General features: G+C 34.0%; 2 pseudogenes; both read left to right on the top strand.

Annotated features, from left to right (window-relative positions):
* The window catches only part of LOC142632700 (cytochrome P450 CYP736A12-like), a 31,212-nt pseudogene extending 13,287 nt beyond the window's left edge, over positions 1-17,925 (top strand).
* A 1,416-nt stretch (positions 17,926-19,341) lies between these two features.
* LOC142632699 (cytochrome P450 CYP736A12-like) lies at positions 19,342-19,949 on the top strand (annotated as a pseudogene).
* Positions 19,950-20,300: the final 351 nt, after the last annotated feature.

Here is a 20,300-nt window from a genome sequence, read left to right as displayed (position 1 = left end):
TGGTGATTTGTTTGTGCTACCACGCGTTTGCATGATAATTTTATTAATTAATAAACTTGGCTAATTAATCAATTAATCCATCACAAGGGGTGAATTCATTTTTGGCCTATCAAGTGGTATCAGAGTCGGCACACTCTGATTAGGGTTTAATCTTTGTGTGTGATCCATTGACCCCTGTTTGTCATGGCTAGAGGCTAGTCTCTTATTATACCTCCATTGTTTGATGGTACTAACTATGCATACTGAAAAGTACGCATGAGAGCTTTCTTGCAGTCTCTAGATGAGAAGGTGTGGCATGCTGTAGAGATAGGTTGGACCAAGCCTAAAGAAGCGCTGACCGATTGGGATGAAGCTAAGATTAAGGTGGAAAACTTCAACAGCAGAGCATTGAATGCCTTATTCAGTGCGGTCACTAATGAGGAGTTCAAAAAGATATCCTCCACTGAAACTGCTAAGGAAGCATGGACCATACTCCAGACAACCTATGAGGGAACAAAGGCTGTCAAAGATTCAAAGCTACAAAGGCTTACTACAAGCTTCGAAGAAATTAAGATGGAGGAGGATGAGTCATTTGATGAGTTCTATGCCAAGCTCAAGGATATAGTGAAATCAGCCTTCAATCTTGGGGAAACCATTCCTGAACCGAAGATTGTGAGGAAAGTGCTCAGATCTCTACCTGAGAGATTCCATGCCAAGATCACGGCGATAGAGGAATCAAAAGATATTGACAAGATTCCTCTGACTGAGCTGGTTAGTAATCTACAAACCTATGAGCTAGGATTGACAAGAATTGGCAAGTCAGGAAAAGGCAAAAGCTTGGCACTAAAGGCCAAGAGCAGTGAGACAGACGAGTCATCAGACGATGAAGACTCTAAGATGAAGTCCTCCATCACCAGGCAATTCAAGAAATTCATGAAAAATGCCAATAGAAAAGGCTTCGACAAGGATCGTAGGCAATCTAGTTCTTCTCAGTTCAAGAGCCAAGATAAAGGGAAGAAGGATGCAAGGGATGGCGGTCAGTACATTGTTTCAGCAGGACCCAAGTGCTTCGGATGTCAAGGTTTCGGTCACATGAAGCAGGAGTGTCCCACATATCTCAAGAGTATTGGGAAGAGCAAGGCATAAGCTACTACTTTGAGTGACACTGAGCTTGAGGATGATTTCGACAATGAAGATGACGGAATTTTGAATGCCTTCACTGCCATTGTCAATCCTACTGAAGGGATTGTTGAAGATGTGGATGAAGAAGCGAAATTGGTAGAATTTAAGTTTGAAAAGATGGATGATCAAGATGATATCCATACAGCCTATGAGAAACTGTACAAGCTTTCTGAGAAGCATGAGAAGCTCTATAGGCTAGCCACCAAGAAGCTCAGTGATGTGGAACTTAATTGTGAGGAACTTTTCACGAAGTTTGATGAAGCTAATCAAACTATTGGGGCACTGAGATTTAAGAACAATTTCTTGGCTGAGAAGATCAAGAAACTTGAAGCGAAGCTGTTTCAAGTCAGAGCTCAATTGGAGAGGGCATCAAGTGCGAAGCTGGATGAGATGCTCAGCATTCAGAAATCTGCTTCTGATCGAACAGGATTGGAGTATAAATTCTCTTCTTCTAATATTGCTTTTGCTAGTACTACTGTTTTTGTTCCTTCTGCTAATAATATTAAAATTGAAAACAATGATGTTAAAACTGAATTAGCTATTGAGAACCTAGACAAGGGTAAATCTATCTTAGGAGCACCCCCTAAGCTTGAGAAGGACACTAAAAACCCTAGGACTAAGAAGGATAACTCTTAAAAGCCCAAATAGAAGAAGCAGCATCTCTTTCATCATTGTGGTATTGCCGGTCATACTTGACCAAATTGCTATAAGTGGTTAGCCACTTAACAAAGCAATAGCATGATACCATCTGGGAACCAGAATCAGCTTCAAACTTCTCTTGCTCCTCTTGGAGATCTTCTCAAGGCTCTAATGTTCCTTTCGAACTTGAACGGTTTCAATCCTTCCCCTTCATCACCGGTTCAAGGGTTCGCTAAGAGGAAAGGTTCTCCCAAGGTGTGGAAGGAAAAGGGTTCCAAGTGATTTATTCACTTTTTCTCTCTCTCCCCTTCTTGTTTTTGTTTTGCATTACTTGTGTGTTTTGCTTTTTGTTTCTGAGTCAGTCTAGTTTTATGCATTGTTTTATCTTGTTTAACATGTTTTTGTTTGTGTGTTTTCAGTTTTGTTTTTAAAAAAAAAAAAAAATTGAAAAATCAGAAAAATACAAAAACAATGTGTGTTTTGTGTACATCGGTTCTTGTGAACCTTAAAATGGCATTTGAATCAGAGTTTTCTAAACTTTGTATCTCTTGTAGCTTAGATGAGCATTCTTATGCACAACTAAGCAAGTGAGCTTTGTAGCTCTTTATTTGTGATGAGTAAGGTTAAGTGATCTCTTGAACTTAACACTTGTATCACTCTTTTTTACGGGTAGGACCAAAAAATCCTAAGAGAAAGGCATAAATAACCATCTCACCACTGTTACTCGCCAATCATAATATGACATCTGTATGCTCCGGCATAGCAAAAGTGCAATGTCAGTGACATCTGTATGCTTCGGCATAGCAAAAGTGCAATGTCAAAAGCTTAACATAATTGGGTATTTCTTTTCTCTCCTTCGTATACCCATGTATGCTTTGCTTAATAAATAGAAAATATGCAAAGAAAATAAAAGCAAAAAGAACAAAAATGCTTTAAATATGATTGCAAGCGTGTTTTCTAGGAGATGTGGGAGTTATAAGACGTACCTCAAAGGTGATAGTCCCCATCAAACAGTTATGATTGTGTGTGAGTTAAAATGATTTTCTTATATCTCAAATCGTTATAACATAGAGACACTTATGCAATCTTGCGATGTTTTCACACCCAACACGCAATATTCTTTGCTACTCTTGATACATGTGCAGGTACAATGTGATTTGGCCATCACAAGGTTTACATGCGTTGATGTATGCTCACTAAACTGTCTTAACTTATTTTTGAAATATAAAATTGGTTAGACTTGTTGTGTGTGTGTGTGTGTGTGTGTGTGTGTGTGTGTGTGTGTGTGTGTGTGTGTTTTTGGGATCTCAAATGCTTAATTCTTTGTTGTTTGAGAGATGCTTTGAGAGGTTAAAATGTTGGTTGGATCTTTGGCTAAGTTGCATGTTTAATTGCATTCATATCTGTGTTTTTCCTTTCTTGAAAAACTATTTTTAAGCCATCTCTACACCTTCTCGACACCTCTCGACACCTGGCTTATCTGTCGAGCTCATCAGTTGCATCTTATCGCAATCTCGGCACCTCTCGATAGCTAGGTGGATCGATCGAGATATCTTATGTCTCCTCGATAACTTCTCGATAGATGTTCGATCCATCGAGGTATGCTCGATAGCTTCTCGACACCTCTCGATCGATCGAGATTCCTTGCATGCATTTCATTTTTCTTTGTTTTGCATTTTTTTTCCTTTGTGTCCATAGCATCTTGTTTTTCTTTTTCTTGCAGGTCTATGATTCCTTGTTCTCCTCGTTCCCTCTCTATCTATTTTCTGTCTATCTCCGATCAAGTCTTTTGGCTTTTTATGCCCTTTGACAATCGTGTCAAAAAGGGATAGAAATTTGAGAATTAAATGTCATTCCTCAGGGAGAGTAATAGACTTAGGGGGAGAACTTCATGTTAAAGGGAAGAAAGTTTTTTTGTTGTAACTAACTTAGGGGGAGAGTTAGTTTGATACACATTGATATTGATATACATGTGTGTTGTGTATCTTTTGGTTTTGTAACCATTTTTACATACATGATGCTTTTCAAGTGATATATATGATGTTGTATGTTTCTTTCACCTATCTCTACACGTGTTGTTTCTTTTCTTTCTTTATACACATGTTTCCTTATTTGTATGCAATCTATTATTTCTGTTTCACACTAAGATGCCTTGACGAGGTTTGCCTAAAGTGTTTCAGAAATACAGTTTGTCAAAGTTTACTTGTCATAAACTCTCTTCTTGCAAAGTTTTTCAAGAGTTTGTGTTAGGATAGATTTTATTGTATTCAACAAGTGAGTATGAGTTGAGTGATTTATGACTTCTCTCATATGTTCATTTGGTGGTTGTGGTTTTGTCACGGATTGCCAAAGGGGGAGATTGTTAGGACATATGTGTTTCACCTGTTTAGAACATATGTCATTCATTATTTATGTAATTGGCTAATCCTTTGTCAAAACGTACTTTACTTGTAATTGGGTAGATTTAGGATGAAGTTAATGCTTCAAGAAACAAGGTTTCAAGATCAAGTGTTAAAGCTATGCAAGTCTGTCCAAGAAACAAGTTGAGAAGTGCTCTTCATTAAAGCTCGACAACTGGCTCGACAACTGCATCTATCGAGCTTTAAGAAGCTGTTCTAGTCCCGAGGCTCGATAGCTGCTCGACAGCACCTCAACACCTGTAGCTGTCGAGATTTAAGAAAAACAGATTCTAAGTTCTGTTTTAATTCTAATTCGTGGATGTGTCTTTGGGCCTTCTTTTCTCCTAACCCTAGACATATAAAAGGATTATTTTAAGGGCCGTCGAAGTGTGGCAAGTTGTACAAGCATTGAGAAATCCTTGTTCATGCAAATTGTAACTTGAGACGAAGTTCTTACCCTAGTTCATCTCTTTTGTGAAGAAGTTGTTGTGTCTTTGCACTGTAGGGTTTTGTAACCAAGCATCTTCTTGATCTTCATCGTGTGGATGAATTGAAGAACTTTGCAGCCAACAAATCTTCTCTAGTTGGTGATTGAAGTCGCGTACTGGGATCCGCGCAATTGGTTAGTCACGTACTTGGGAGCCGTGCATCGAATGGAAAAATTGTCACTACAAAACAAGTCTAATTGGGTATTGGGGTAAGGGTTCAACTGTAGGTTGGTAAGGTACTTCGGATTCCTTTACTTGTAACTGCTTGTTGTGATAATAATGGAGTTTCGGGAGTGGTGACCTTAAATTCACTTGGTGGGGTTTTTGCTGTGTAGGTTTTCTCCATTCGTAAACAAATTACCGTGTCATTTAATTTCCGCTGCATACTTAGTTTAATTGGTGATTTGTTTGTGCTACCACGCGTTTGCATGATAATTTGATTAATTAATAAACTTGGCTAATTAATCAATTAATCCATCACAAGGGTTCAATTCGTTTTTGGCCTATCAAATTTAGAAATGGAGAGGTAAGAGTAAAGGAAAACCACAATGGATAGTGTGTAGAGTTGTGGGTATGACAATCTCACACTCTCAAGGTTTGAGGTTAGGGTTTTCACTTTTGAAAAGCTCTTTACTCAATATGTGGGTAATGATGGTATATATAGTGTGATTGAGAATGTAGTGGAGCAGATAGGACAAAATAGCAGAATAGACTGTTTTGCGAGTATCTCGCGGGAAGGCCTTACTCGCGAGACACTCGCAAAAACCAGCTGTCACCATCTGTCATGACTCTTCTCATTCCAGTCATGTGTAGGGCACATGTATCATTTTGCAGGATGCTCAGTCGCGAGCTACCCGAGAGAAAACTTCTGTCTTCACATGCTTGAGTCTTCACACCCTCTCTCTCTATCACACAACCCTTACAATAAAATCCTACATAAAGTACAGGGTATAAAAGAATGAACAAAATTACAATCAAATTTGGCACGAAATTAAAGCCAACATAAAACAGTTGTAAATCACAACTTTACAGATTCAAATATAACTATATCCTAATGTTATTGTTTTTCTTTTTTTAAAGAATATCCAAATGTAATTCAATTGAACTTTTTAAAAATAAGGAAACATGAGATGTGGATAGTAAAAGTGAAATGCCGAATTGGTGAAAGTCTGTTTGTTTTGTTTTGTATTTTTTTTTTCCTTCTTTCTAAATACTCTTATAATATTAAACAAAAATTCACCATTGGCATAGAATGGTGCTTATTTATATCCTAAGTTTTGATTTTATTAATTTTGTTAAAGAATTAAAAAAGAAGAAGTTAGAACTAACTATGTCATAAGTTTTGATTTCATTAATTTTGTTAAAGAATTTTAAAAAAATTAGAACTGCTCTCTAAATTAAAAGAGAGTGGCCTCTAAGCATGTACGTGAGGGACTATTTTATTTTGGTTAAAATTTAATAATTTACATCCATTATAATTTGAAATTATTACACTTTTCAATCATAAAAAAATTTAAAGTTGTGATGAGTATTATGCATTTGCAGGTGAAATAATTTTTTCATCAAATCCTTAATTTTTTTTGTGATTAAAAAATATAATAATCTCAAATTATATTAAATATAAATTATTAAATTTTATTTTAAAAAAATAAAAGAGTATCAAGCTAGTAATTAATAATGCCAACCACCAACTACCCTCACGTGAAACAAAAATCTGATATTAAAGATAGAAGCCCACAATTTATGAGTAGTGCAGTTGCAAAGAACAACTAAGCTATACGAACTCTTCACAAAAATAGTGATAAATAAAAGTTATAAAAAAAAAAAAAATCGGCCTATGAAAAGACTTGTGTCCTATACTTTGTGCATAGGATGACATGTTGCCTTAAGGAATATGTACTGAATGAATTAGAGGGCGTTTGGTAATGTTATTCTAGTAACGTTGTTTGTATTTTTTAGAAATACATGTGGGTAAAAAAGTATGTGAAAATTCGTGTATTGTTGTTTAAACACTGAAAAACGTTGTTTAAAATCCCTTAGCAAACATCCCCTTAATAATTCTAAAGAATACACTCGTTTTCCACATGTTACAGAAAGTGGCAATACATGTGAGAATTTATTGAGAGAGAGAGAGAGAGAGAGAGAGAGAGAGAGAGAGAGAGAGAGAGAGAGAGAGATTTGCCGCCGTGTAAAAGCTTTCAACTATGAGTTTCTTTTCGAGAAAGTACAACTGTCAGTTATAGCTGATTGAGATATGGTGCAATAGGTAAACTATATAATACATTTTCAATGGTTTAAATTAAAAGTTAAAAAGTTAACTTTTGATACTAATCATTGGATTAAGAAAGTTAAAAAGGTAAAAAAGTTGAGAGTTTAAAAAAAGTTAAAAATTTTGGATAAGTAAAAATGATGTAAGAAGTATTTTATGGTGTAATAGCCCTAACTATTGCATCGGATCTCAATCTAGTTAGAGCAATGAAATGATCACAAAAATTTTCATAATTTTTGCCTTTCACAACTAGCTACATGTGAGTTGTAAAATGTGAAAAAAGTTTTGGGTTTGTGAATTCCCACTTCTAATACTCACAATTCACCATATGATGAGTTGTGACAAAAATTATATAAATTAAGAGGATTTAGAAAATTATTTATTATTTTAGAAATGATTAAAAATATCTAATCTAATTAGATAGTCTTTATTCCTAAAAAATTTAAAAAAATGAGATTAAAAACATAATTTAATAAATTGTTTTTTTAAAAAACTACCAGATAGAGTCTTAAGAGTTAAGAAAAATACAAACTTATTTCTAAAAAAAAAAAAAAAAAACCTCCCATGTCACGCACACAAACAAGATTTGTTTGGACTTTCCATTCTTCTTCAGTCACTCATCCCTTCTAAATAACCAAAACTAACCTCTTTTTCAATAACAATAATAAAAAACGACCTCTAAGCACGTGTTTACGCGCGTGCTTAGAGGCTCTTCTATTTTTGGGTAAGATTAATAATTTGTATTCATTATAATTTGGAATTGCTACATTTTCTAATCATAAAAAACATAGGAGTGCAATGAAAAAAATATTTCATCCACAAATGCATAACACTAATCACACCCCTAGGTATTTTTTTTCATCACACCCTTAGGTATTTTATGATTAGAAAATGTAGCAATTCCAAATTATAATGAATACAAATTATTAACTTTTACTCAAAAATAGAAGAGCCTCTAAACAAGCGCTTAGAGGCTAGTCCACTATAACTTTTTTTTTAATTAAATAATCCACTATATATAACCTTAACATGAATACCTAAAATATAAATATGCTTAAATAATATAATATTACTCCGTTAAAATTGTTATAATTCCATATCTATTCATTTTTATTATTAGTATTGAATTCATTCCAATGTTTGTAGGCATATCTAATCTATCCTTCTTCTTTTTTTCCCCCAGTGAAGTATAGAAAATGAATACTATATATATTCTAAGTCATATAAAAAAAAAATCCAATACCAAACAACATCAAAAAATGAAGAATGAGAGTAACAGTATGTAAATTGTACAGTGGCTTAGATACAGAAGTAGAAGAAGGGTTTGATAATTCAGGGGCTAGTGGCTTTTCTTCCTTGAGTTTAGTCCCTGAACGCAATGGGTAATGTTGAAGCTTCGGTTTCCCCGATCCTGCAATGTCTCCTCAAACAAACATACAACACCACAACTTCAATACCCAAAAAAAAAAAAAAAAATACAGAGAAAGAGAGAGGGTGTTGTTGTTGAATACCAGGAAGTGGAGTCTGGGTCTGTTCCTTGACTAGGTCTTCCATGGCTATGGCTCTATGGCTATTGGGTGTCTTTGCTTTTCAAATTTTTTTATTCTTTCTATTTTTGGTCGTAGAGAAAAAAAATACGGGATTCTTTCGGAGAAAACTGAAGTAACTACACAACACTCAAAATCAAATGACTTAAAACAAAGTTTTAAGGAATAAATCTGACCGAGTGGATTTTATATTGAGGATTTTTTTTTTTTGGTTAAGTTAATAATTTTCATTTATCATAATAATTTTTTTTTAATTGTTAAGACTTTATTTTATTTTATTTTAATAACTACTAGTAGTTTTTTTTTTGTTGATATTTTGTTTTTTATTTTTTTTGGATAAACATGGGTTTTTTTTCAAAGGAAAAAAATAGTAGCAAATGTGGGTTGTTTAACTTATTTTTCTATTTAAAAAAAAAACAATAAACGTCTAATTACTTTGAAGAAGTGAGTTAGTGGAAGAGTGTTCCTATTTTGTAGGCAATGTTTTAGTGCAAGTTAAACATGTATTTTTACCGGACTATCCTTTAGTTTTTTCTCTACTTAAACCTAGGGGTGTATGAGTATTTTGGAACAAAAAAAAAAAATCTAGTCCAAATAGAGGTAGCCCCTTAAATAGTAGTATAGATATCACATGTTCCAATCCAAAAAAAAAAAAAAAAAACCTACCCTACATCATTTTGAAATCCCAAATCATCTAACACCCACTTATGGGGAGAGATACTTCAAACCACACTCAGATGACTTAACACCCACATATCAAGGGAATACACTTCAAATCCTACTTAGATGACCTAACACCCACATATGAGGGGATACACTTCAAACCCTAAGATGCTGAACCAAGAGACTCATAAAAATTACCCACATCATAAGGGGGGAGGGGGGGAGACACTTCAGACCTCCACATTTAGAAATAGATAACTTGGTAGAAGCCCTTAAAAAAGTAGCCCAACAAACATCCAATGAAGAGGATGAGGTTCTTAAACAATTGCAGAAGACACAAGCAAACATATCTTTATGGGATTTACTCATGATAGGCCAGGAATGTATTGACCCCTTGTGATAAATTAACCAATTAATTAGCCAAGTTAATTAATTAATTCAATTAACATGCAATAAGCATGGTGGCACAAACAAATCACCAACTAAGTTAAATGCAGTAGAAAATAAAGTTGATACGGTGATTTGTTTACGAATGGGAAAAACCTCCAAGGCAAAAACCCCACCGGGTGATTTTAAGGTCACCACTCCCAAAAATCCACTAATATCACAACAAGCGGTTACAAGTAAAGGAATCTCAGTACCTTATACCAACCTACAGTTGAAGTCTTACCCCAATATATAATTGGACTTGTTCTGTAGTGACAATCTCTTATTTTCAATGCAAGGCTCTCCATACGTGACTAACCAATCGATGGGCGGATCCCAGTATGTGGCTTACTCCTCTACATGAATCCAAGTACGTGACTAACACACTAACTTGAGAAGGATGTTAGCTACAAAGTTCTTCAGTTCATTAAGACGATGAAGATCACGAAGTTCCTTGGTTACCAAACCCTACGGCATACAAACGCAACAGTTTCTTCAAAAGAAAGATGAACTAGGGCAAATTCTGTCTTCGATCACAATTTTCTTGAACAAAACCTTTGCATCAAGTTTCATCTAGTTGTAGCCCCTGAGACGGCCCTTAAAATAATCCTTATATATGTCTAGAGTTGTGAGAAAAGAAAACCTAAACACATACACATGGATATGGGTGAAATCAGATTTGAAAAATTGATTTTCATAATTCTCGATAGACAGGTTATCTATTAAGCAGCTGTCGAGCATCGGGCTGAAGATCCCTTTTAAACCTTGATAGATGCTATCTGTCGAGCTTTAAAATACAACACTTCTTCACTTGATTCTTAGACAGATTTGCATGGTTTCAATACTTAGGCTTGAACTCTTGTTTATTGAAGTATTAAACACATCCTAAATTTACCCAATTATAAGTAAAGTGTGTTTTGTCATAGGATTAGCTAATTCTAAATGACATATGTTCTTAACATGATTCACATATGTCTTAACAACTCATAGCTTCATACAAACACCGCTAGAATTAACTTGGTGAATCTTCTCAATTAGATCCAAGTCCCCATAACCATCACTTCTCAAGACTTGAATGCCATGATTGGAACCATAAGTAGAGAACTTACCATTTCCCATTCTGGTAAGGATTTTTTTTTTTTTTTTTTATCTAACATGGATTTAAAAAAAAAAAATTGCTTAGTTGATTTTTTAAATATTTAAATATTCATTTTATATTATTATTATTTTAGCCATGTGTACGCCAACAATACAAACCATTTACCACGTAGGCATTTTTCGTTAGTAAGTAAATGGTAGGGACCAAATTGATTGCAACTTAAAAATAACAGGGACCAAATTTATTGCTACTAAAATGTAGGGACTAAATTGACCGTGACTTCAAAATGTAGAGGCCAAAATGAGTTTTTGCCTTATTGTTATTGTATATGGTTTTCAAATCCGGACTGTTAAATGATAATAATAATAATAATAAATTAACAAAATTTTTATTAAGAATATAAGAGCATTTGCATTAGTTTTTAGCAACTCAAAAGACTATTTATCTATTTTAACATCACACTTTACAATATACTTAACATCAATGGTTCTATTTTTTTACCACTTCAATTAAATATTCTCTTTATTCTTACTGGTATAAGGAGCTTCAATCACTATTGGTAGTTCACCCGCTAGGGGAACGTCAGGAGGGGGACATGCCCTATGTCCACTGACTCTACTGTTAGTATAGTATAGGAAGTCCTTGTTTTAGTGAGAGCTTCTAGAATGCCATTCATTTTGAAATAAGAAACTTTTCCACATAGAGGTTTCAGCCACTTAAGGCGAGAGTGCATCCAAAAATTGTATTGGATCGAGAAGAATGCTCGGCCTACGCTACGATCGTTAGAACTCCCTCCAATCGGTTCAAAGCCGCAGATCAAGGTTGTTGTGCTTTCTCTTTGTCCAGAAAACTAAGTAGTTGACGAGGTCTCATTTCCTGACTACTAAAAGGCAACAACCCTTGTTTGTTGCCAGTCTCGCATAGCGAAGAAGGGACTTGTCTCATTGAATTTGAGGGAAATTTACTTGGTAAAGAGGGTAGGTGGGTGGGGAAGGAAGTGCGAGATCCGGTCATTGAGAACAAGATATTGAAAGCTTCAAACAAGTAGTCCGCTAAGGTATCAAAATAGAGCTTCCAGAGGCAAGCCGAAGCGGATAATTTGACTCCTAAAGAGTCTCTTTGAGTAGTCAGCACAACGAGAATGGCCTATGTTCCAAGAACCAATGCTACCAATACGGGTAGCGCCTACCACTGAAACAATGCCTGCTGCTGATAATGCGGCTACTGTTCAAAATGCACCTACTGAGGTGAATGCTGGTGTGGCTGAAGCTGCAAATAATGCTCCGGTTTTTTTTCATGCTAATGACCCAACCAATCCAGAAGCTTTTAAGTAAGTCAGGGCTTCTACCACTGAAGTTAGCCCTTGTGATTCAGATGTTGCTGCTGCTTACATGCAAACCATTGAAGATGGTCCTCGGGGCGAAGAGCTTGAACTAGATAACAATCCCCAAGCTCCTGTTCTTCAACAACCAGAGTATTTCGCTATTGGAAATAGCCTTCGGTTAACGAAGCCCCTAATACCGGCGGTAGCTTTGCCTCACGGGGACAGCAGGAAGAGAAACTAGTTGGCAGAAATTTTGTTGATAATCAAGACCCCCTACGGATTATGCACTGGATCCATCCGGCCCGGAATCCAATAAACCGAAGGTTCACTATCTTTTTTTAGTGGTTGCCATACAAAGACAAGTTCGCGCTTTCTCCTTAGAAGGAAGGTCCTCAAAGCCTCTTCATTCCAATGATCATGATGAAGAATCCAATAGCTCCTCTCAGGACCCACAATTATCTATCTTTGAGAAAGATTTGAAACCGGAGCCTCCGAACAAGGCAAACAAATGGCAGCACCTGGGTAAGAGCGCGACTACTAGGGCACAATCCAAACTTGGGGCTAAGCCCCACTCCACTCTATTTCCAAAATTTCCACAATTGCAATTGTTTGGAATGCAAGGGGCGTCAGCAATGGCCCCACGCGTAGACGTCTCAATGATCTTGCTTGGATCGGGCTTTAGTCTTTGGTTGTCATCCTGGAACCAATGGTTAGAAAGGCTAGGGCGGCAAACTTAGCTTTCTTGTTGGTGGCATTCATTGGAGTTAGCTTTCTTTATCTTTTTTCATTTTTTTTTCTTTACTAGCCACAACCACCAAATAAACAATAGTTTTTTTTCCTCGGAGCTACAATGAGCTTGAGCAATGATATCAATGGTTGTATAATCTTGTAAAATACAAAAAGTAAGTGATTTTACACAATTTGATCAAAAAAACACCCACATCAGTTGGTGTAAAATTGTGCATATATACACAAGAGCTACAGTAACTGTGCATATATGCACAATTACCGTAAATCTTCTATATATTATTTTAATACTATTTCTCTCTTCCCCTGACTCTCTCTCTCTTCAACTCAATCACCACAACTCAGGACCAGTGCAACCTACACAGACCCACCACCCACATCACCACAACTCAACATTGCTAAACAGCACCACCGCAACCCATCACCGCCAACCATAATCAACCCAAACCTGAAGAAAAACTCATCCCAAACCCAAACTGAAATCAATTAAAACTAAATCCAACCCAACGAAAAACCTATATGAAAAATCGAACAAAAACCCACATGAAAAACCCACCAAAAAACCCATTTGATCTGCCCTGATCTGCCACTGATCTGCCGCCGATTTGCTCCTCCAGGTTGCTACCGATCTGCCGCCACCAGGTTGCTGCTGATCTGCCACCGCGAGGTTGTTGCTGACTGCCACTGATCTAGGTTTGAGATTTGAGTGAGGAAGAGAGTTTAGGGAGAACAAGAGAAGTAGAAGTAGAGGACAATTGGGAGAGAGAGCCACGGTTGGGACTTGTGGGATGGAAAAAATATATATTAATGAAGAGATATTTATTAATAAGATAATAAAAAAATATTATTTAAATAAGTTAAAATGTATAATAGATATTCTGATGTGGGTGTTTTGTAAATGTGGTATTGTAAAATAGAAAAAGTAGGTTGTTAGTGTAAAATAGACGAAAAAATTTAGCCGAACTGATGTGATTGCTCTAAAGATAGCTATTCACTGCTCACTATTTGCAAAAAAGTTTAGATATACCACCACAATATTAGTTTGCTTTTTAGTATTTTGATGTTAAAATTGCTTGCTCTAACAAGGGTAATATATTAATATAATATGTAACTTAAATAAGAGTAACTTTATCAAGCTGTTTCGTGGTGCTCATTAAAAAAAAAAAAAAAAAGCTGTTTCGTGGTATCCAATTCCAATAATGCCATTTTTTTTTTAATAACAAAATACGTACTAATGATCCTTGCGTCTAGGTGTCCTACTCTTTTCTACTCCCTGGGTTTCATAACTTACATTATCCCTCTCTCCACCACATATCTCAAAAGTTGCAACTAGGATTGTCCAAGCCTACTTGAACCTGACAAAATTAGACTGGTCTAAACTAGCTCAATCAATAATAGATCCGATCTTTTAAGATATGGGTCTGTAGTGGGTTTGTGTGAAGGACACCTCATTAAAACAGGTCGAGTGGTAGGTTTAATAGATGGAAAACTGTAAAACCTAGCTAAGCCATCTGAAATTCTGGAAAACTTTGCCTTTTATGTGTCATAACCTTCTTGATTCTTGTCACAATATCATTGCTCCAAAAGGGTGAAGAGAGCTATTAGTATTAAGAGACAAATCTTTGAGCGATAGTGCTTCTTCATAGGAAAATTCACGATAATTCAATGACTTTCATCTTACGAGTGGAGCCGCTGGTAGTGTGGTTCATGCAAGCATAATATTTTTTTTTAATTATATAATTTTATATTTTTAGAGAGTTTCAACTTATGACGTCTATTCCTGATAATAACTTTTTATTATCAGACTAAAACATCATTCGGTTTTTGGTGTAAGCAAGAATTGAATCTTAAATCTTAATTTATTCAACCATAAGAAATTTTATCAGTTGAGCTAATTAGAACTCACAAGCATAGTTGTCATAACGTAACTTGATTTTTTAATTTTATGTATTGTGTATCGTATTGTATCATGTACCGTGAGATACACAAACACCTAATAAAATTATAAAAAATTATAAATATACATATGAAAAAGGTATATTCATTATAAATTCAAAATATGTTCAACTAATGTCCAATATAGTAATTACTGGACATTCCTTTTATGTAATAATATTTAACAAAGCTATCTAAATAAATCACATAATCATATGTTTATAACATACACATTTAAATTGACTAAACTTAGAAGTGATAATACATGATATACAAGTCAAAATAAGAATTTTTTTTCATTATCTTGCCTAATTAACTCCATTTAAGTCATTGTTATCATCATGTTCATCATCTTGCAAAGTTGTTTTTTCATTGACATTTTCTTCATAGTCCTCAACATTGACTATCGCTTTCTTTGTTTTTTTTTTGTTTTTTTTTAATTTTTTAATTCTAATATTTTTTCTTAGCATTCTAGCTTCTTAGACTTCTAGCAATAATAACAAAATAAAAATAATTATATTTTCATTTATTACATTATTCATAGCATAGAAAATAAATTTGCAAATATGAAAGTGAAGTGTCAGAGTATAGTCCAAATTTTGTAAGAGAAAGAGAAGAGGGGGAATAAATACTCTTGGGCATGTTATTTTATTGGACTCAATTAAGTATATATCCCAATTATTTTGTGTTAGAAAAAGTCTAAGAACTTGTTTAAATCAAATAAAATGACAAATTTTAATAGAGAAACAAATTTTAAACTCACATGTCTATATATTGTACTATTCAACGATATGATATAATTTATACAATATGCACTTATGCATTGGACGATTCATGAGATGATACACCCTTACGATACAAAATTTGTTGTACACGATACGATACGTATTACGTATCATACAATATTGACAACTATGCATGTATGATCTTTGGGTTTTTAAATCAAATTTAGTTAAAAAATAAAATAAATAAACAAATAAAATAATGACGTAAAAAATTGTGAAAGCCTCAAAACTTATGTGGCAAGCTTTCATAAAGTTAATAAAAAGTCAAATACTTCGGTTTTATTGTATATATAGATGAGTGTCAATATTAATTTTTTTTTGTGATTTGTGACATGTCAAAATTTATAGTATTTCTAGCAATAGCGTTTATTTATATATTTTTATTTTATTAAAAATATAATTTTTAATAGTTAAAATTTTGATTTTAATTAATATATATTTATTGTTTAAAATTTGGGGATTGGGAGCTTGGACCTTAGGCAATTGCCTAACTCGACTAATGGTTGGGCCTGCCTAGAAGTACAAACCTGACTTTCATATTTTAGAATAGAGTTTGGTTGAAGGGTACCTTTAGGACACTTTTTAATGGACTATTTTTTTTAAAAATTTGATATCACTTTTATGGAAAATATAAAAATTTGTGAAAAATCAATTACTATTTTTATTTTCAATAAAAATTTTAGGTATATGTAATGTGATCATTTGCTTTTTAAATTTTATCTTAGGAGTGAGAGAAGTGATTTGGTTTTTGTGTAAGCTATGATTTCAAATCAGGTGATTGCCGACTAGCGAGCTCGAGTGAGATGACAATTTGCTGGCATTTTTGTTGAATTTTTTGCCCTACAATTATACGCGAGTTTATATTGCTACCCTAGAGTTCTGATTCTACTACTCCCTCTGTCCCAATTTGTTTGTCCTTTATTCCATTTTGGGATGTCCCAAAATATTGTCTTGTTTCTAAAATTAAAACTCATTAATTTACTAATGTTCTTATTGTGCCCTACTTTATTTCCAAAATCATTTCAGAGTTTTAGTATTTGAATTTTTTGATAAAATTATTTAAAGGTAGTTTTGGAAATTTATATCTTTTTATATAATAGACAAAACAATAAATGATATTCCTTTAAAAAGTTGGATTTTTGAAACAGGACAAATAAATTAAGATGAATGGAGTATTTATTTATTTTTAATGAAAAGACAAATTAGTCATTTTCCACTCTCACAAGAGTTTATAAATTAAGAGAATTGTTAATGAATGCCCAAGAGAATTGATTTAGGAACTTTTTTTAGAAATATTTTATGGGAAAATAATAAATAAATTAATTTTTCTGTCATATTTTTATATTTCCCATAAAAATTGTGTTAAAACTTTCTTAACATGGTTTATTAATAATTGCCCTAAGAACACTTTTTAACATGATCCAAAAATGCGCCTGAACTGCCACCTGGTCCTCGTGCCTTACCAATTATAGGTAACCTTCACATGCTAGGTGTCTCCCACACCGTGCCCTCCAAAACTTAGCAAAAAAAAAAAAGGGCCTATCATGTCATTGCGGCTTGGTCATGTACCAACTATTGTGGTCTCATCTCCTCAAGCTACTGAGCTATTTTAAAGACCCATGACACCATTTTTGCTAGCCGAACTAAACTCCAAGCCTCTGAGTACATGTCTTATGGTACCAAGGGCATGACTTTCACTGAGTATGGTCCATATTGGCGCAACATTAGGAAACTATGTACGTTGCAACTTCTTAGTGCTTTAAAAATAGTCATTTGCACCTATGAAGAAAGAGGAGTTATGATCATTGGTCCAGTCACTTAACAAAGCCGCGGCAGCGCAAGAGGTTGTGGACCATAGTGGGAAAGTTTGCGAACTTATTGAGGAAACCACATGTAGAATGATATTTGGGCAAAGTAAAGATACTAGATTCGACTTGAAGGTGCTTATTGAGGAGGCCCTGACCTTGTCGGGGGTTTTATCAGAGTCTTACATCTTTATGATTAGTTGGAGTGACCAATTGGTCTTTTTTTCTTTTGGGATAAAACCTGTCTATTATTATTATTTTTCTTTTTTAACTTATTTAGAAATATTAGATAGGTTAGCCCCCACAACTTGAACCCACTCTACTTACCTTTGGTGATATATATATATATATATATATTATTATTATTTTCTATTTAAGATTTATGATTGTGGTATATGAAAAACAAGACATGTTTATGGTCCATTTGGATTGAAGGAAAAAGATAGAGATTAGAGTAGAGTAGAATAGATTTGACCTAAAATTAATCTATTTTTAGCCAACTCTACTCTACTTCTCCTCCATCCAAATGAATCCTTAATGAAATCTAAGATTTTAATTCTCCATAAAATCTTGCATAGGGACATGGCCGCCTTGAAAAACACATGGCCAATACAGCTTCTGTTTCACCTCCAAAATAAATAAATAAATACAGTTCCCGTTTTCTTCTTTCTAGTATTTTATTGTTTTGGTCCCTTTCTCAACAATTCTTTTACTTTTTTTTTCTTATATTAAAACCTTACACTATGATAGGTAATCAACTAATCTTATCTTCTACCACCCTATCCCACTTCCACAAGACTACATTATTTGAAATTGACAGCGCATATATATATATATATATATATATATATATATATATATATATATGCCAATAACTGGTTCCATAAATTTGGGTCCATCCAGAAGTTTTAACTTGAATGGCAGACATATTAATGGAGTAAACAATACTACTAGTACCATATGCTTTCCACATACTTTGTCATAAGTGTTTTATGTTGCAAGTTGTGCTTAGTTGTCTGTTACTATTACGTAAACTCACAATTTTTTCTTCATCATCTACACTTTGTGACAGAGTGTATAGTATTAATATTATTGTAGAGCAAGTGATAATTCTTGAGAGAAACAAAGAAAAAGAAAAATGTATATTCTGATTTCTGAGGCTTTCATAGCATAAGATAAACATGATGTTTTTTTGTGTATTTTATATTTAAAAAATGCTAGGATCACAATTATTTGCAAAACTTTTGCTACAATTTAACATGATAAGTAGTGAGCGACGGAGGAAAACTAGTAGGTTTAACCGTTTAAGTGAGTCTACACTTCCATCACTTGCAACTCACCAAGTGATGAATTGTGCAAAATTTTTGTAAATTGTTATGTTCTAGCATTGTTCTTTATATTTCTACATCTTTTATTATTGTTTTAAAAGATGTGGCTGCATCCTTTCTAGAACACTAAGCTATCAACCTGGCCTATGTAATGGCTGCATCCACATTGGTGGAATCATAAATTTAGTAATGTGACTTTACAAAAAACTACTTTATCTATTTTACACTCATTTTACAATACACCCAACATCAATAGATTTATATTTTTAGCTATTTGTAAAAAATTCATAAAAAAGTAGTGTGAACACAATAATATAATAATTTTATTTATTATTATTATTATTATTTTTTTACATATGAGCTATAGTACACAGCTACTTTTGGCCATGCATTATAATTGTGAAGCCAAAAAATATGGCTTTGCCTCCACCAATGTAGCCACATTTTGGCATTTTGTGGTGTTAAAAATAGCAATATGATTTTTTAGTACTACAAAATATTAATGCTCGACAGGATATAATCATCCACAGGTTGCAATATATATATATATATATATATACACACACACACACACAAAAGTTAAAAAAGCAAAGCATAATAGAATGCGTCACGTACGTGAACAAATCTTTTCGAATCACATATATAATAACCATTTGGTTTAGCGTTTTGGGTCCAAAAAACATGTTTATTTTATCTAAAACGTGATTTTTATGTGTTTGGTGAAATATCAAGGCTATCATAATAGACATGATTTCAGGTGCGTATGATACTATAGCTGCTGCGGTTGCATGGACCTTTTCTCAACTCTTGAGGTATCCATGAGTGATGAAACATGTACAGAAGAGCTAGAACGTGTAGTTGGAATGAATAGAATGGTGAAGGAGACAGATTTGTTAAAATTACCATAATTGAATATGGTGGTGAAGGAAAGCTTAAGACTGCATCCTCTTGGACCATTACTTGTCCCACATGGATATTATGTCTCCAAGAAATCACGAATAATAATAAAATTTTGGACTATTGGACAAAATCCTTATGTGTGGTCTAATAATGTGGAAGAATTTAACCCAAAAAGGTTCATAAATAGTAATATAGACCTCAAAGGATGTGACTTCCAGCTTATCCCATTTGGGTCTCGTCACAGAGGGTGACCTCGAATGCATTTAGGCCTTACAACCGTTAAATCTGTGCTAGCTCAATTATTGCAATGCTTTCATTGGGCACTCCCTAGTGGCATGTTGCCTAATGACTTGGACATGAGTGAGAAGTTTGGGCTATCAATGCAAAGAGCCAAGAACTTGTCTGCCATGCCAACCTTTCGCCTACTTAGTTAAATTTGTAGAAGAATTACGATATAATTTTTTTTTAAAAATTACTTATTCAGATTTACTTTGCACTTGGTTTCGTTGTTCCAAATGAAGAGTTGGAAAAATTGTAGCACCGAATCAAATTTATTTTGTGCTCACAAAAATAGATTGTCATAGGTTGGGAAGTTCTGCACAATATTTTTATTTAAAATAGAGTTGGTAAATTGTTAAAGTATTTGGTAAATGCCTTCCTAAAAATTGTAGCTTCAAAGCATTTTTACTTTAAAATTATATCTCTTAAATATTAATGCTCAAATTATGTCTTCAAGAGATGTCTTGATCAATGTAAAACAATTTCACAATAGCAATGAATTTTTT

This window comes from Castanea sativa, chromosome 4 (assembly GCF_040712315.1).
Source record: "Castanea sativa cultivar Marrone di Chiusa Pesio chromosome 4, ASM4071231v1".
Taxonomy (NCBI): Eukaryota; Viridiplantae; Streptophyta; class Magnoliopsida; order Fagales; family Fagaceae; genus Castanea; species Castanea sativa.
Note: the sequence above shows the minus strand (reverse complement) of the source record. Positions and strands in the feature narration are given on the sequence as shown.